The following is a 19,200-nucleotide window of genomic DNA, read 5'->3' as shown; positions in this document are numbered from 1 at the left end:
ATTTTGCAAATGACAGCAAACATTTTGCAAACTGAATATTACCCACACATCATGTGTTCTTTAATAAGAACAAAATAAACATGCTTATTCAGTCACAATTATATTCACTCAATCAGAAACATCACCTGTCATCTTTTTAGGAAGAGCCCCACTAGGGAGTCTGAGGAACAGCCTTCACACAGGCAGGTTTCTCAGTAGTGGTTAGAATAACAATGCCTCTCTCTTCCCCAGCTGTAACTTTTGTCTATATTACTTCAAGAATCTTATCTTATGTTTTCCAAAAAACTTTTAAGTGAAACTTAGAAAAATTCCGGAAAAGAAGCAAAGTAGGCTCTTGGATTCAATATCTATTGAAATCAGTTTCAAATTTCATAACATTTGAAATACTCAGTCCGTGTAAATATATCTTCACAATTATTTGTTTCCCCCAAAGTCTCAACTCCTAAAGAACAGCTTTATGCATAAAAGATATACTGTTTTTATTAATGTTAATTAACTAAATTAATTCAGAATTATTTACAAACAGACAGAAAAAATTTTGTTTTTTGTTGTTGTTGTTGTTGTTGTTCTCCAGATTCAAAGGGCAAAGCTTTAAAGCACATGCAACAATTTGATAATTAGATAATTAGATTTTTTCCTCCTAGAAACAAACACAGAGTAATTAAGAGTAAAGTGGAATTCTATAGTATTACCTTTCCGTGATTGTGACGGAGGGTATTTCAGAGAGGCATATATTGTTGGATTTAACATGTTTACATTTCTTTGTCTCTATGAATGATAATTCAATGTTCTGCCGTGACCAGGAAGAAATCGCTGGTGTTCTCAAATCAAACAACTGTTAGATGAATTTTTTGTGAGGAATTTTTGCAAGAAACATCTTTCTCTAATCTTTTCTTAGAGCTAAGCATGAATGATTGGTACAGAGTTTAGAATCTAACATATATTTATATATGTATATTTATACATGTGCACACTAATATAACTGATGGACAAATGAAATATTTTCTAAAGTGTATTATTATAGTTCCTATACAATTAAGTGATTCATTTTGTTGGATGCTCTTCTTAAGGCACTATATATAGCATTATTTTCTATTTCTGTTGAATGTATGAGAGGTAACCCCTTGATTATCTGAGAGAGAGGAAGAAGATCTAAAAATATCAAGTTCCCAGAATATTGCTTTGGTACCAGCTCATGGTAGGGAGTTGGGGTGGGTTGAATTGTGTCTTCCCAAAATCTATGTCTGCACGGAACCTCCCAATGTGGCCTAATTTTGCAATAGAGTGTTTGAAGATGTATTTAATTAAGATGAGGTTATACTGGGTTAGACTGGGGGCCTGTATCCATTGATTAGTGTCCTTATAGGAAGAGAAGACCCACAGACACACAAGGGAAGAAGCCCGCGTTATGACGGAAACAGAGACTGGAGTGATGCAACTACAAACCAAGGAACACTGATGTTTCAGGCAGCCGCAGGAGCAAGGAGAGAGGCAAGGGACTGGTTCCCTCAGAGCCCCCAGAAGCCTCCAAGTCTGCAGACACCTTGATTAAACGATTCTGGCCTCCTGAATTGTGATAGAACGCATTTGTGTTGTTTTAAGCCACTGAAATTGTGGTACTTGCTATAAGCAGCCCCAGAAAACTAACATAGGAGTATGGAGAGTATATTAATTAAGTAGGAAAGCAACAGATATATTTTACTAAGATCTTTTTTTTACATGTTGAGATAATTGTTACACTTCTTATGTAAAAACATATGCTCTTGGATAGGCTTAGTGGCTTATGCCTGTAATTCCAGCACTTTGGGAGGCCGAGACAGGCTGATCGCTTGAGCTCAGGAGTTCGAGACAGGCCTGGGCAACATGGAGAAACTGGATCTCTACAAAAAAATACAAAAATTAGCCAGGAGTGGTGGCTCGTACCTGTAGTCTCAGCTACTTGGGGGTGTTGAGGCAGGAGCATCACTTGAGCCCAGGAGGTTGAGGCTGCAGCAAGCTACATTCATGCCACTGCACTTCCCAAACAAACAAACAAACAAAATATGCTCTTAAATATCGCAAATAATTATGTCTATATTCTCTTATTATAAAGAGTGGCATATGTCTATGCACATATGCATATATACAAACACATATACATATACAAGCAGCATCTTTTCCTAAACACTTATTTATAATTTACTTGAGCACAGTAGCCAATAAAAGTCTAATGTTTTGATCCCACAGAAATACAAACTACCATCAGAGAATATTACAAACACCTCTATGCAAATAAACTAGAAAATCTAGAAGAAATGGATAAATTCCTCAACACATACACCCTCCCAAGACTAAACCAAGAAGAAGTTCAATCTCTGAATAGACCAATAACAGGAGCTGAAATTATGGCAATAATCAATAGCTTACCAACCAAAAAAAGTCCAGGACCAGATGGGTTCACAGCCGAATTCTACCAGAGGTACAAGGAGGAGCTGGTACCATTCCTTCTGAAACTATTCCAATCAATAGAAAAAGAGGGAATCCTCCCTAACTCATTTTATGAGGCCAGCATCATCCTGATACCAAAGCCTGGCAGAGACACAACAAAAAAAGGGAATTTTAGACCAATATCCTTGATGAACATTGATGCAAAAATCCTCAATAAAATACTGGCAAACAGAATCCAGCAGCACATCAAAAAGCTTATCCACCATGATCAAGTGGGCTTCATCCCTGGGATGCAAGGCTGGTTCAATATACGCAAATCAATAAATGTAATCCAGCATATAAACAGAACCAAAGACAAAAACCACATGATTATCTCAATAGATGCAGAAAAGGCCTTTGACAAAATTCAACAACCCTTCATGCTAAAAACTCTCAATAAATTAGGAATTGATGGGACGTATCTCAAAATAATAAGAGCTATTTATGACAAACCCACAGCCAATATCATACTGAATGGGCAAAAACTGAAAGCATTCCCTTTGAAAACTGGCACAAGACAGGGATGCCCTCTCTCGCCACTTCTATTCAACATAGTGTTGGAAGTTCTGGCCAGGGCAATTAGGCAGGAGAAGGAAATCAAGGGTATTCAATTAGGAAAAGAGGAAGTCAAATTGTCCCTGTTTGCAGATGACATGATAGTATATCTAGAAAACCCCATTGTCTCAGCCCAAAATCTCCTTAAGCTGATAAGCAACTTCAGCAAAGTCTCAGGATACAAAATCAATGTGCAAAAATCACAAGCATTCTTATACATCAATAACAGACAAACAGAGAGCCAAATCATGAGTGAACTCCCATTCACAATTGCTTCAAAGAGAATAAAATACCTAGGAATCCAACTTACAAGGGATGTGAAAGACCTCTTCAAGGAGAACTACAAACCACTGCTCAAGGAAATAAAAGAAGATACAAACAAATGGAAGAACATTCCATGCTCATGGGTAGGAAGAATCAATATCATGAAAATGGCCATCCTTCCCAAGGTAATTTACAGATTCAATGCCATCCCCATCAAGCTACCAATGACTTTCTTCACAGAATTGGAAAAAACTACTTTAAAGTTCATATGGAACCAAAAAAGAGCCCGCATCGCCAAGTCAATCCTAAGCCAAAAGAACAAAGCTGGAGGCATCACGCTACCTGACTTCAAACTATACTACAAGGCTACAGTAACCAAAACAGCATGGTACTGGTACCAAAACAGAGATATAGATCAATGGAACAGAACAGAGCCGTCAGAAATAATGCCACATATCTACAACCATCTGATCTTTGACAAACCTGAGAAAAACAAGAAATGGGGAAAGGATTCCCTATTTAATAAATGGTGCTGGGAAAACTGGCTAGCCATATGTAGAAAGCTGAAACTGGATCCCTTCCTTACACCTTATACAAAAATCAATTCAAGATGGATTAAAGACTTAAATGTTAGACCTAAAACCATAAAAACCCTAGAAGAAAACCTAGGCAATACCATTCAGGACATAGGCATGGGCAAGGACTTCATGTCTAAAACACCAAAAGCAATGGCAACAAAAGCCAAAATTGACAAATGGGATCTAATTAAACTAAAGAGCTTCTGCACAGCAAAGGAAACTACCATCAGAGTGAACAGGCAACCTACAAAATGGGAGAAAATTTTCGCAACCTACTCATCTGACAAAGGGCTAATATCCAGAATCTACAATGAACTCCAACAAATTTACAAGAAAAAAACAAACAACCCCATCAAAAAGGTGGCGAAGGACATGAACAGACACTTCTCAAAAGAAGACATTTATGCAGCCAAAAGACACATGAAAAAATGCTCACCATCACTGGCCATCAGAGAAATGCAAATCAAAACCACAATGAGATACCATCTCACACCAGTTAGAATGGCGATCATTAAAAAGTCAGGAAACAACAGGTGCTGGAGAGGATGTGGAGAAATAGGAACACTTTTACACTGTTGGTGGGACTGTAAACTAGTTCAACCATTGTGGAAGTCAGTGTGGCGATTCCTCAGGGATCTAGAACTAGAAATTCCATTCGACCCAGCCATCCCATTACTGGGTATATACCCAAAGGACTATAAATCATGCTGCTATAAAGACACATGCACACGTATGTTTATTGCGGCATTATTCACAATAGCAAAGACTTGGAACCAACCCAAATGTCCAACAATGATAGACTGGATTAAGAAAATGTGGCACATCTACACCATGGAATACTATGCAGCCATAAGAAATGATGAGTTCATGTCCTTTGTAGGGACATGGATGAAATTGGAAATCATCATTCTCAGTAAACTATCGCAAGAACAAAAAACCAAACACCGCATATTCTCACTCATAGGTGGGAATTGAACAATGAGAACACATGGACACAGGAAGGGGAACATCACACTTCAGGGACTGTTGTGGGGTGGGGGGAGGGGGGAGGGATAGCATTGGGAGATATACCTAATGCTAGATGACGAGTTGGTGGGTGCAGTGCACCAGCATGGCACATGTATACATATGTAACTTACTGCACATTGGGCACATGTACCATAAAACCTAAAGTATAATAATAATAATAATAATAATAATTACAATAAAAGAAAAAAAAAAAAAAGAGCTTTCTGGTCATATCTGAACATATACCATTCCAATTAAAGCCTTGGAAAAATAAAAAAAAAAAAAAAAAAAAAAAGTCTAATGTTCATTAGATCTCTTAAATTAACTCATTTGGAAAAGATGATTATTGGTGCCAGAATTACTTATTAGTGATATCTTGACAGCTAGGACTTTAGTTATTTTGTTTATGTTTCTGAATTGATGAAACAGAAGTCTTGGACAAAGTGAGCTTTAACATACTGCATATCCACTAGCTCCGTGATATCTCCACTAAAGAAATATTAAGTTTTGTTTCTTTAAGAACTCAACATATTGTTTTATTATGTGATGATATTTTTAAAGTTACAAGAATGTATTTCATTCCAATTTTGCAGGGAGGAATACCAGAGTATTGCCTTATTGAATATGTATTTTAGCTAATTAGACTTATGTTTACTAATTATTTTATGTATATTAGGGTCACTGTCTCTGCTTGCACAATTTTAAATATAATAATGACCTGGTACAGTGACTTGGTGTGGATAGTGTATATTGATGTCTAATTCTGCATTAAAAACTACAGAAGGCCTACATAAACCAATATCATAAAACAATGTATTTTAAGTTATATGTAATGCAATCACGTGATATTGTGATGATGTAGCATGTGATTATTGACAATGCCAAGTTGTTTCTTCAGTTCTCTACTTCAGAGACATTTCTGTTCTTCATATTTCAGTGGCAAAATCTCTGTAGGTTTTGCTGGTATTGCCGACATTTTACTAATGGAATTTATTAAAATGGAGCTGTTGAAGGCAATGTTAAATACTTTCTAACCCATAGCTTGGCTTGCTGTTGAAGTCATTTACTTCAAGGAAGGACAAGAAAAGAAAATACTGTTCTTTTATTAAGTCCATGCAATGTGCAAGAAAACTTTACCTAGTGAATCTGAAGTGTCTTTACAAAGCCTGTGAAGTGGCGATTATCTGAGTTCTTCTGTTCAGATGAGGGGCTGAAGCTAGTTTAGATTCACAAATCTTTGCTCAGAAGCAAAGCACCCTGGTTTTACATATAGCAGGTTATCTGGTACTGGGAGGCTCCCACAAGTCCACCTTGGCATTCTGCATTTTCTTTAAAAGAAAGAAGCTATGTGAATAAGCCCAAATATTTAAAATAATAAACTAACATTTGGGGGCTTAATAAGTCAGATTTGAGACCTCTTAGGAAGCAATATAATGTCTAATTATATAAACCTGGGTGAATGACATAATTTATGCTAGAAATTTTGTTCCAGTCTCACTGACATCTGGCTTCTTACATTTTGCAGTTTAACTCAAGGGCTACACACAGATAGAGGTGAAGAGGACTCCGCCGTAGAGATGGGCGAGCTGGGAGAAAAGGAGTTAGGCTGGGAAGGCCGTCACACTACCAAGGTTACACAGTCTTTGCATATTTCCTCTCCAAATGCCAGGCTATCACTTCTGCCCCCTGAGACAGTTACTCCTAACATAAGTTGACAAAGTGCTGAAGAAGACTCTTCCTGCAGCCCTCCAGATGACCTCAACTTTTTTTGGTGTTAATAACATTTTTTAAGAAACCCACTTAATCTTACTTTTTTCTTAACTTATTCACAACATGATCTTGCCAGTTTTCCCCAAATCCAGTTCCCATTATTTAGTGGAAATATGCTTACTTGATGAACCAAGGATGTGGTCTTAGTGGCTCTATTTATTTTTCTTAAAAATATAGTGAATCATTATTATAAGTAGTAATAGAAATCCAGGTGGCTGGATCAATAAGCTCATAAATATGAAACAATTCAAGTTTTAGTGAAAAATTTATTAGTAGGAATATATAGTTACAATAATTATTGAAGGTTGGCAATGACACTTTTTTCATGATTTTAAATTTACATTATTAATTTTAGAGTCACATCTATTGATAGAAATATTGTATTCAAAACTACTTTGGAGGAAAAAAATGATTTAATGCCACTGAAGTGGAATAGTAGAAATTCAAGAAAAAAATAAAGACCTACCTTTTTTGTCTATGCAATAATCTAGAAAATTAAAATATTTAAAATTTGTTAGTATGTGCTTACATGTCTAGAGCTTAGCAAAATTTGTTATGTTCAAACAAATCAAGAAAGTCAGCCCTAAAATGTTTTAAAATGTTGAGCATACATGCATGAACAATTTATGCGATGTCATTCTCTTTTCATGTGAACTAATTTCATTGTTTAAGAGGGATTCATAAGCGATTTTGTTCTTTTGTTGACATCGGAGTACTAGAGAGAGGAGGAAGGATGATATTGGCATGAATGAATGAGGAAGTGAGAAAAATTCTGTTGTGTCTCAGATTGTTATTAAAGCTGTCCATCCTATTGTCGGTGGTGTGCCAGTGACATCACCAAATGAGGCCCAAGCATTGCGTTGTGTATTGTACTGTGCTAAGATAACTATGAGAAAGATAATGAAATCAGTAAAATCTTAGCAATTGTCTTCAACAGTTATATTTTAAAAATATTTTGTGATAAAATAATGATGTGTCTCATAATAAGTAATATATCCTTTTTTTCTATAGTGTTTAATTAAAAAATATTTTACTTCTTCAGTACATAAATACCATAAAAGAAATAATTTCAACAAGTAATACTTGTAAAAAAAAAAAGCCTCAATACATACAGTATCCTACTGAAACCTTCCACTTGTTCATTTGTCCAATAATGAGTATTTACATTTAAATTTGGAATTTTTAAATGAAAATAATGTAAATATGAACAATGTTCTACCACTTATTATTCCTTAGGTAACTGTTAATATGCAGGATATTAAAAATGTTTGAGAAGCTTTGTGTTGTTTACATTTTACTATATTAAAAAATATGTTCTTTTTATGACTTGTCTACTTATGCAGGCTTTCTGGATTTTGGTATTTTAAATATCATAAATATGATGTAGGGAAATACATTCAATGCAAAACCTTCAATTATAAAACATAATCATCTTGCCTTGTGTGATTTTATTCTGGGTGTACATATGCAGTTTAAATTTATACATGCATGCACATCACTTGAAATTGTTCTCCATTTTTAAGGGAAGATAATTTTCCAGTCCTTCAAGAAATAAATATGAATGTTCCTTTACCCAGCCTCCTGTTGCAAGATATCAAATCCTAGGAGAATTAAGGAAAGCAAATTTTGTATTAGTTTGTGGCTGTGGCATTTTAGAGCAGGCAAATTCAACTTGCAAATTGGAGCCCAGCTGCTGGTTTAAATCAGCTGAAAATGAAATGGGAACATCTTATTGAAGTGTTCATTTGATATAGATGAATGTCTTTCCAACAGGAATAACATGGACTCACTTTATAGGGAGGGCTAAGACGATAAGTCAGGAATAGTGTCTAGATCACAAGATCACATCAAAAAGTAAAATAAAATATATGGATTATAAAACATTGAAGTATCAGAGATTATGTTCTGATAGACTGAGAAGCAATCTAAAAGGAATTTGATATCTGTGTTTGCTCATCACTCATGAGTTAAGTGAGGGAGGACTGGAGCTGAGATTCATTTATTTACCTAGTGGCAATGAAGCCTGACTTTCATCAAACGATCCTCCCTGCTCTCACCTGGGAGGCATTCATATCTTTGTTTCTCATGACAACATAATGGCATGTTCTCTTTCAATGATCTCCTATTTGTCAGAATTATCATGTTGCTAAAATTTCAAAGAATCTTATGTTAACATAAATGCATTCAGGCTCTAGAAGACACAGTTTAGGTAAGTAGAGCAGCCTCGGTCAGTGGCTACAATAAATCCGAAGGAAATTACAAGGCAACTCTCAGTGGTCATCTGTATTGTTAAATAATGTGAATGTGAAATTATATTATGCACTACATTTGTTTGCTTCCTCATCGAGGTATTGATGTATTTATTGAAACCCTTTGTTGTGCAAGGCAAGGTGACTGACAGGTGGACACTGGGCAAGGTCAAAGGAGTTAATTGAGTGGGAATAAAACATGGTCATCTGAAACTTGCCACCCCTTCACTTCCATGAGATTTTTTATGCCACAAAAAATATATTCATGAATGCAGGGGTTTTTTAATTTTAATTTTTTATTTATTTTTATTTTTTAGATGGAGTCTTGCTCTGTTGCCCAGGCTGGAGTGCAGTGGCACAATCTCGGCTCACTGCAAGCTCTGCCTCCCGGGTTCATGCCATTCTCTTGCCTCAGCCTCCCGAGTAGCTGGGACTACAGGTGCCCGCCACCATGCCTAGCTAATTTTTGTATTTTTAGTAGAGACCACGTTTCACCATTTTAGCCAGGATGGTCTTGATCTCCTGACCTCGTGATCCACCCTCCTCGGCCTCCCAAAGTACTGGGATTACGGGCATGAGCCACCACACCCGGGCTTTAATTTTTTATTTTAGGTTCAGGGGTACAGGTGCAGATTTGTTATATAAGTAAACTCATGTCACAAGGGTTTGATGTATAGATTATTTCATCACCCAGGAACTAGGCCTAGCACCCAATAGTTAGTTTTTCTGAACTTCTCTGTCTTCCCACCTTCTTCCCTCAACTAGGGCCCAATGTCTGTTGTTCTCCTTTGTGTATCCACGTGTTCTTATCATTTGACTCCCATTTATAAGTGACAGCATGTGACATTTGGTTTTCTGTTCCTGCATCAGTTTGTTAAAGATAATAGGTTCTAGCTTTATCCACATTTCTGCAAAGGACATTATCTCATTTTTTTATACCTGCATAGTATTCCATGGTATATGTACCACATTTTCTTCATATCCAGTCTTCCATCAGTAGGTCTTTAGGTTGATTTCATGTCTTTGCTAATGTGAATAGTGTTGCAATGAACATACATGTACCTGTGTCTTTTTGATAGAACGATTTATATTCCTTTGGGTATATACCTAGTAATGGGATTGCTCAGTTGAATGTTAATTCTGTTGTTAACTTCTTGAGGAGTTGCTACACTGCTTTCAATAATGGTTGAACTGATATCAGTCTTTTTTTTAATACAGGAATGAATTGAACTTCACTACTGAAATTCTGACAGCCATTCTACAAGCTGCCTGGAGTGTCTCCAAAGGGAATAAGCCCCAGTTGCCTGCAGTAGTAAACAGCTCATTAATGTACTCTATTGACCTTTACTCCTTCCTGGGGCCACTGTTTCTGGTCCCTCAATCCAGCTTTCTGGGATTAATTTCGTAAGGAATTGCTAATTCCATGCTCAGGATATGCTTCCTGGGATACCCAAACTAAGACAAATACAGCATTCTATTATGACTAAACTCAATGTTTTAATCCTGTATTAGTCAGGGTTCTCTAGACGGACAGAACTAATAGGATAGATGTAAATATGAAGGGGAGTTTATTAAGGAGTATTGACTCACATGATCACAAAATGAAGTCCCATCACAGGCCATCTGCAAGCTGAAGCATAAGGAAGCCAGTTCAAGTCCCAAAACCTCAGAAGTAGAGAAGCTGACAGTGCAGCTTTCAGCCCCTGGTAAACCAAGTTCAAGATGTAAGTCCAAGTCCAAGGTATAAATCCAAGAGTACAAAAGCTGAATAACTTGGAGTCCAATGTTTGAGGGGAGGAAGCATCCACCCCTGGAGAAAGATGAGGGCCAGAAGACTCAGCAAATCAAGTCCTTCCAAATTATTCTGCCTGCTTTATTCTAGCCGTGCTGGCAGCTGATTAGATGGTGCCCACCTAGATTGAGGGCGGGTCTGCTTTTCCCAGCCCACTGACTCAAATGTTAATCTCCTTTGGCAATACCATCACAGACACACCCAGGAACAATACTTTGCATCTTTCAATCCAATCAGGTTGACACTCAATATTAACCATCACAAATCCATTCCTTCAAATGGCATTTATGTAGTTTCTACTGTTATATTGCAACAAAAATTCTTCTACACCTCTCTAGATGTACAGCCTCTGCATACAAAGGCTTGATTATACACTTAATTATTAATAGTGACTATTTCTCCTAGATAAGATTAGAGGGCATTGACTGTCTATGAAATTGATTTCTTATTTTCATAGAAATATATTACATGTCATTTTTTAAACATTCCATGTCCTGTCTGCTTTCATGACTTTCGTCATACTATTCTCCAGGGGTTCATTCAGCACAGCCTGTTGATGAGACAAAGCTGAGTTTACTGTCTTCCAAAACAAAGGAGTGTCTCAGGATATTAATATTTTACAATGTACTTGTATTTGTAATTAGGACTTCATATATAAATATAGATAGGTAGATAGATAAATGCATAAATATGTATAGAAAAGAATTAATAAGAATACATGTAAACAAAGAAGAAAATTACAGAATTAAAAGCTATGTAAATTCCTGGATGTATTTTTGGTTGTTGATGTCATATAACAGTCAGTAAAACATAGTGTTCACTCTAAGAAAAGATTCCCTGTTTCAAATTCTGCATTGGCCCCTACTGACTACATGACCAGAGCCAACTCACTTAGCTTCTCACCACCTCAGTTCCTCCAAATATAAAAAGAGTTAGTAATAACTCATGATTTTGTTACAGGAAATAAATTATATACACATTGATATATAAACTATGTATATTTTTTGGAAATACATTCTCTCTATATTATAAATATCACTAAAAGTTTTGCCTTGCAATTAGTTAGCATTACATGAGTTTGCCACTGGTTTGTGATTCAATTCAACTCAACTATATTGAAAACTTAATCAATAGGTACAGAGATCCTTTCAAGATACTATTGAATGGGAAAGATAAGACACATATCCAATTCCTTTAACATGCACAAGGACATATGTGATTAATGCAATGATAGTGACACAAAAGAAAACACTGTGAGATGTGGTAGGAAGAGTACTTCTGACAGGAAGATTAACAAACACTTTATTGATGATGTAGAATCTAATTTGTCTTTGTTTGTGGAAGAAATATCAATTAGTGCCTAATGGAGGAGAATTTTTTTTTTTTTTTTTAGATGGAGTCTTGCTCTGTCACCCTGGCTGGAGTGCAATGGCTGAATTTCGGCTCACTGCAACCTCCACCTCTTGGGTTCAAGTGATTCTCATGTGTCAGCCTCCCAAGTAGCTGGGATTACAGGTGCCCACCACCATGCCCAACTAATTATTTTTATTTTTAGTAGAGACGGGGTTTTATCATGTTGGACAGGCTGGTCTTGAACTCCCGATCTCAGGTGGTCCATCCACCTTGGCCTCCCAAAGTGCTGGGATCACAGGCATGAGCCACTGTGCCCAGTCTCAAGGGGAATATTTTGAAGATAGAGACATCTCTAAATAAAACTGCTGCTAACTCATTTATAAATTATTTTAAGTATTGACCTTGTCTAAATATTATCATACTTAAAGATTATATCCTTCTTAATCCTAGAGTACAATCTCCAAAAGGAGTCTTACTTTTTAATCTTTTATTTAAATGAAGTTGTTTTCTAGGTGATGTGATCATATATATTTTTAATTTTTTTACATGCATGCTTTGTCATAGTATGCCTATATGTATGCATATTTTCAGTTTATGACACACAGTGTTATATATATAAGACCTGAATGGAAAGAACATGTGAGATTTGCCAATTTCCCACATATATATTATAGTCTATACTTACATTACATTATGGAAGTATAGATTGAAAATTTGCAGAAATAATTGCAGCCCCCAAAGTCTCTTCTTCCAGCATCATTCTTTCTGATACATAAGATTAAATTATGCCATTGGCTAACAAACATTTTTTAATCAAACCAATATCCCAAGTAGGGGATAGTGTCATGGTCAGCCATTAATTCGTTAGTGTTAAAACATGTTAGTTTATCGTTAGTGACCTGACTAAAATTAAACCTGAAGGTTAGAGCCAATAGGGGTTTAGGCACTCAGGTGCAGTAGGACAACACTGGGCCTGTTAGGGAGAGACCTAGCCTGAAAAGAGAGAAGAACTAACTCTATCCACTTCTCGTTTTGTTGTGATCATGTCAATTATGTCTTCTGGTATAGATTAAACATCTTTATTTGTGTGATTATTTTATATATATATTATATATAAAGTTATATATAATGTTATTATATATATATATATAAAATCTATCTATCTATATCTATAGATTTTAATTGGAACTTATTTTGTTTATGGTGCCATGCCTGGGGTGTAGAATACAGAGGTAATCCAGGCAGAATGAATACTGATGCTCCTGTGTTTGATTGTTTGAATAATTTTGGTCAAAAATCTCCAGAGAGTAGACATAAACTTACTGTTTTGTCATGAAGACATGCCAGTGTAGTTGCTGTCATCCAGCCTGGCCCTTCTTAATAACTAAGGAACGGACAAAGAGAGAGAAAGAGAGATAGAAACATAGTGTTGGCAGTGGTCCCTTTATTCAAATCACGGACAATCTTTTTTCTCATTGCATGCTCTGAGCAGATTTCTTTGGAAGGCCACGCATTTTTGTCAGAACTTAAAGAATAAACACTTATCTAATATTTTTCTTTGTGTTATGACTAGCATGGCACCATGTGCAATCAAACTTTTTTTTTCTTTGTGAATACAGTAGACTAAAAGACTGTACTGGAAATTTCAGACTGGAAATTGAATAAGACTTTTCTTTTCTTTTTTTTTTTTTTTGAGACAGAGTCTCACTCTGTCGCCCAGGCTGGAGTGCAGTGGCACGATCTCGGCTCACTGCAAGCTCTGCCTCCCGGGTTCACGCCATTCTCCTGCCTCAGCCTCCCGAGTAGCTGGGACTACAGGCGCCCACCACCATGCCTGGCTAATTTTTTGTATTTTTAGTAAAGACAGGGTTTCACTGTGTTAGCCAGGATGGTCTGGATCTCCTGACCTCGTGATCCGCCTGCCTCAGCCTCCCAAAGTGCTAGGATTACAGATGTGAGCCACTGCACCTGGCCAAGACTTTTCTTATCTTCCGATCCATAGGCATATAAATTCTAATACATCAGCACTCTTTTCTCCTGTAGTTTCAGAAAAATTGGGGTCTTCCTGTACTATATCTGCTCAAAAGATTTTTTCTTTTGTTCTGCACTGTCTACATCAGCAATTCATGAAAGAATTATTACCAAATTAGTAGGGGGGGTGGCCCAGAAAAGAAAATGGAACAATGCAAAATAAGACGAAAAACTTTAAATCAACTTTTTCCCTTTTGGAAATTACATTATTTTTAAAATTTAATTAATACAATTCATACTAATCTGTCGCAGATATCAATTTGCCAAGATATCCCTAAGTATTGGCAAGGCTTGGTGAGAGAGTATAGGTCTAAAAATATCCAAGCTTTAAAAGGCTTTTCAGTATGATCCTACCTTGGCTTTTCCATTTCTGTAACTATTCCCAGGCAATTTACATTTTTCCAAAATATATTACATGTCATTTTTTAAACATTCCATGTGCTTTCTGCTTTCATGATTTTCATCATGCTATTCCCCAGGGGTCTATTCCAACACAGCCTGTTGATGAGACAAAGCTGAGTTTACTGCCTTCCAAAACAAAGGAGTGTCTCAGGGTGGGGAAGATGAGGTCAGAATTTATTGAGATTTTGATATTTGCTTTATCATGCATCTATCAGTACAGGAACCTGATTAGGATTGGGAAGAATCATAATACAATAGTCAAGATTTGAAAACAGTTGGCTGGGAATGACGGCTCATGCCTGTAATCCGAGCACTTTGGGACGCTGAGGCGGGTAGATCACCTGAGATCAGTGTTAAGAGTTAAAGAAAGAGGAAAGAAACACGAAACGTAGCTCATCATTCAGAGACACGTGTATTTTTTTTTTTTTTTTTTTTTTGACAGTGAGTTTCTTTCCATCACCCAGGCTGGAGTGCAGTGGTGCGATTTCGGCTCACTGCAACCTCCGCCTCTCGGGTTCAAATGATTCTCCCGACTAAGCCTCTGGAGTAGCTGAAACTATAGGCGCGCACCACCACACCTGGCTAGTTTTTGTATTTTTAGTAGAGATGGGGTTTCACCATGTTGGTCAGGCTGGTCTCAAACTCCTGACCTCGTGATCTGCCCACCTCGGCCTCCAAAAGTGCTGGGATTACAAGCGTGAGTCACCGTGCTTGGCCAACATGTGTATTTTGGAGAATAAACCTGAGAGGGGCTTCTGGCCGATTTCTGTCCCGAGCCCTCTCTCTTACGGACTGAGTATTGGTTTTTTAGGGTGAGAGAGCTTATCACAAGCTTGGAATGTTTCTGTATGGGGCAGAAGTTTATGTCAGGGTTGGAATGCCTCTGGTCAGAGGGAAAGTTATCTTGGGGCTGACATCTCTCTGGCTGGGGGCGGGATGGGTGGTGATCTTGGGGCTGGCATGTCTCTGGTCAGGGAGGGGTTTATCTTATGGTTGAAATGTTTCTGGTCAGAGATGTTATTTGTGGTTTATGGTCATGCTGACCTTAGCCATTAGACTGATGCTCTTTGGATTTAGGCAGTTTTTGATGGAGGGGAATTATAGAATGGCGATGCTTGTGCAAAATGTCCATGCTCATGCTCTGTCAGTTCAGGAAGTAGTTCGAGACCAGCTTGGCCAACACGGTGAAACCCAATCTCTACTAATAATATAAAATTTAGCTGAGCATGGTGGCACACGCCAGTAATCCCAGCTACTCAGCAGGCTGAGGCAGGAGAATAGATTGAACTTAGAAGGCGGAGGTTGCAGTGAGCTGAGATCACTCCACTGTATTCCAACCTGAGCGAAGGAGCGAGACTCCATCTCAAAAAGAAAAAGAAAGAAGAAAGAAAGAAAGAAAGAAAGAAAGGAAGGAAGGAAGGAAGGAAGGAAGGAAGGGAAAGGAAAGAAGGAAGGAAGGAAAGAAAGAAAGAGAAAGAAAGAAAGAAAGATAGAAAGAAAGAAAGAAAGGTAGATTTGTGAAAAGTTTAAGGCTGAGATTTTGTGGTGAGGGGTTCAAAAATTTTAGGGCACAAACTATCTAATGATGTTTTCTGTTGAAGAGTTGCCGAGTCTTTTAGGAAGTTCCAGGAGTGAAAGATCAAACCAGTAAGCCAGTTGCCTTGGCAGAGCACTTCTGGAAGTGTAAATAAATGTTAATAAAGACTGAAAAATAGCAAGGTCATGTTGAAGTAGACTCTAGAAATAATTTAGGCTGTCAATATCAAGGTCAAGCATAAGGGACAAAATTTCTCAGGGAATTTCATTAAAATATAAAATGCTAAGTTCTACCTTTAAATGTTTATCAAGTCTTAAGTCAATGAGAACTTTTTATTTATTTACTTAAGGTGAACAAATGTATGAGGATTACCAATTAACTAAATAATTCATGTGTATTTACAATAACAACAAAAGTACCCTGTTTCTGTATTTTTCCTCCTCAATCCTGAGTCAAGAGTTCACAGTCCAAAGCAAGATTTATCTACGCAGGGCAGAATCTCACTTTGGCCAAGTAAGTTTAAAATTAAGATAAAATACACAAAGGCTACATAATTCCTAGAAATGATAGGAATGTTGTTTCTTCAATTCATTTCCTAGTTGATGGGAGAAATAATAATTGTATTTACTATTTGTAAAATGTTAGCCAGTTTTTCTACATGATTTTGCCATTGTAAAGCAATAATACATAGAACTCCTGGCACCCATTTAGTGGAATAAAGTAGCACTTAAGCAGGAAAAAAAAAATTGTTTGGCAAGTGCTCCTTAAACATCAATTAATTAAATAATTAACTTGCATTTACAATAACAACTAAAGTACACTGTTTTTTTGTATTTTTTTTCTCCTCAACCCTGAATAAAGATTTCACAGTCCCAAGCAAGTTTTTATCTATGCAGAACACAGAATCTCATTTGAATATTTTCAAAGTTTTTGGATATGGGAATAATATATCTATTATTCTCCTGGATTCTGATTTTTTTTTCCTTATTTTTTTAGGGAAAGCAGGGAAAGGAAGAATTAAGCACACATTGAAGCAACTCCCTCCTCATTTCTCCCATCTGTTCATGGGAAAAGAGTGCTTCAACTGCTAGGCAGAAATAGTAATAGGTAATAGATAATAGATATTGAGAATCGAGATGGAGAATATGGTCCTTTTATTATCACTTTGCTTCCTCAGCTTCAAACAACAACAGAGCTTATTTCTTCAGAATGTATATGAAAGCAGTGCTGCTATCAAGGTGGCCTTAGGCAAAATATTGAAGCTGAGAACAATGGCCTTGAGTGATCTGCCTTCCCTTGCTTAACAACTTCACCTCCATCAGGAACAGTCACTTTTGTTCCTTTTCAGAATTGTAATTCCCTTATAACAAAACCTCCTTGCAAGAAGGGATTTGATCTCCATCATTTACAGCATAGAATAAATATAAATCAATGAGATACCTCTCCAAAGTACTTGCGTTTTTAGCTTCTAGTGATATTGTGGAATAAAATACTATCTGTCCTGGTTAAAGGAATCTCAGGCATCAGCTTTGCAGATGAGGGGGTGTTTTACAGGAGAGAGTTGTCTTTCATGTATGAAATCAGGCCACATAGATTGGGGTTGCACTGCTATCATTTTGTTCTCAGCATAGCCTTTGGTGCATATATAAATCTAGAAATGGGGGCCTTTGAATTTTACCTTAATAACCAGAATCATTTGAAATTAATTCCGTCTTTAAATAGATATGTAAACAAAAAATAAAATTCTATGCCGCCCAGCTTGAGGCAGGAGAATAGGGTCTGGCAGCAGGGAACATAAGGCCAACTCATGCTGACTTCCTAGAGCTAAATCAGATGGAAACACTTCAGCTATGACAGGAAATATCCTCTCTATATACATAGGGTGTACACCAAGTAACCAATGGACACCTCTAAAGGGTATTTAAACCCCAGAAAATTCTGTAATGGGGTCTTGAGCCCCTAGGCTTGGGCTCGTTCCCACCCTGTGGAGTGTACTTTAATTTTCAATAAATCTCTGCTTTTGTTTCTTCCTTCTTTCCTTGCTTGGTTTGCATGTTTAGTCCAATTTTTTGTTCAAAATGTCAAGAACCTGGGCACCCTTTATCAGTAACAAGCTGACTGAATGGACCTCCTTTTGGCCAAGTGGACCCCAGAGAAACCTGAAAAACTGAATTCCTGGACATGACAGGAAGAGTGGTGAGATGTATCTAGTTATACTGTCTTCGTTTTAAAGTTTAGGCACAAATGACCAGCATTAACATTAAAATAGAGTACGTAAGACCAACAAAAGGGACTTTGCAGCAGTAAGATAGAAAATTCCAAAGTGGTATAACATCACATGATGGTGAACAAACCCTGAAGGAAATAAAAAAATTCCTGAAAATATGTTTATTTGACGTATTTTGAAATGACCCTGCAAAGCTGTCTTGTGCAGGGAAATTGTACTGTAGATAATCTCCATTAATACAGCCAGGTTTTCCCTCTCCAGCCTATTCCTGGATCTAAGAGTCTAACACGTGTTAAGGTCCCAAAAGAGATACTTACTGTGTGTTTTCTCTCTGAAGACTGTCACCTACGAGGTTTCATCTGCAAAATAAGAACCTTGGCCTCCACAATCCTCCTTTTGTTAACTGAAATACTTTTTTTCTACTGACTGCAAATCTTTAGACAAAGATCAACTTTTTTAACCAATTGCCAATCAGAAAATCTTTCCACCTGTGACCTGTAAGCCTCCACTTCAAGATGCCCCACCTCTTCGCCCAAATCAATGTAAAATTTCCATGTATTTATTTATGTCTTTGACCATAGTTCTCACCCCCTTAAAATGTATAAAATGAAACTGCAACGTGACCACCTTGGTGTCCTTCCTCAGGAACTCTTGAGACTCTTTCACAGGCAACTGGTCACTTACATTGGCTCAGAATAAAAATCTTTAAGTATTTTACAGAGTTTCGTTTTTTTATTATCAGATGATTACACCCAATTAAGACTTTGTATTACATTTTATAGAATGTGGGATCCTGGGACAGCCTGGGTAGTACACAAAGAAATCCTTTAACTACATATTATGTAGATAGAATGTTTCATATGATGGCAATGAAAACAACCAACATGCAATGCTAAAATAAGAGCAGTGCTATCTTCCAAACAGGATTTGGTGCATTCAGATTATTAGCAGCAAGATGTGACTATTAA

This window comes from Pongo pygmaeus, chromosome 17, assembly GCF_028885625.2.
Source record: "Pongo pygmaeus isolate AG05252 chromosome 17, NHGRI_mPonPyg2-v2.0_pri, whole genome shotgun sequence".
NCBI lineage: Eukaryota > Metazoa > Chordata > Mammalia > Primates > Hominidae > Pongo > Pongo pygmaeus.
The sequence above is the reverse complement of the archived record's forward strand: the minus strand, read 5'-3'. Positions refer to the sequence as shown.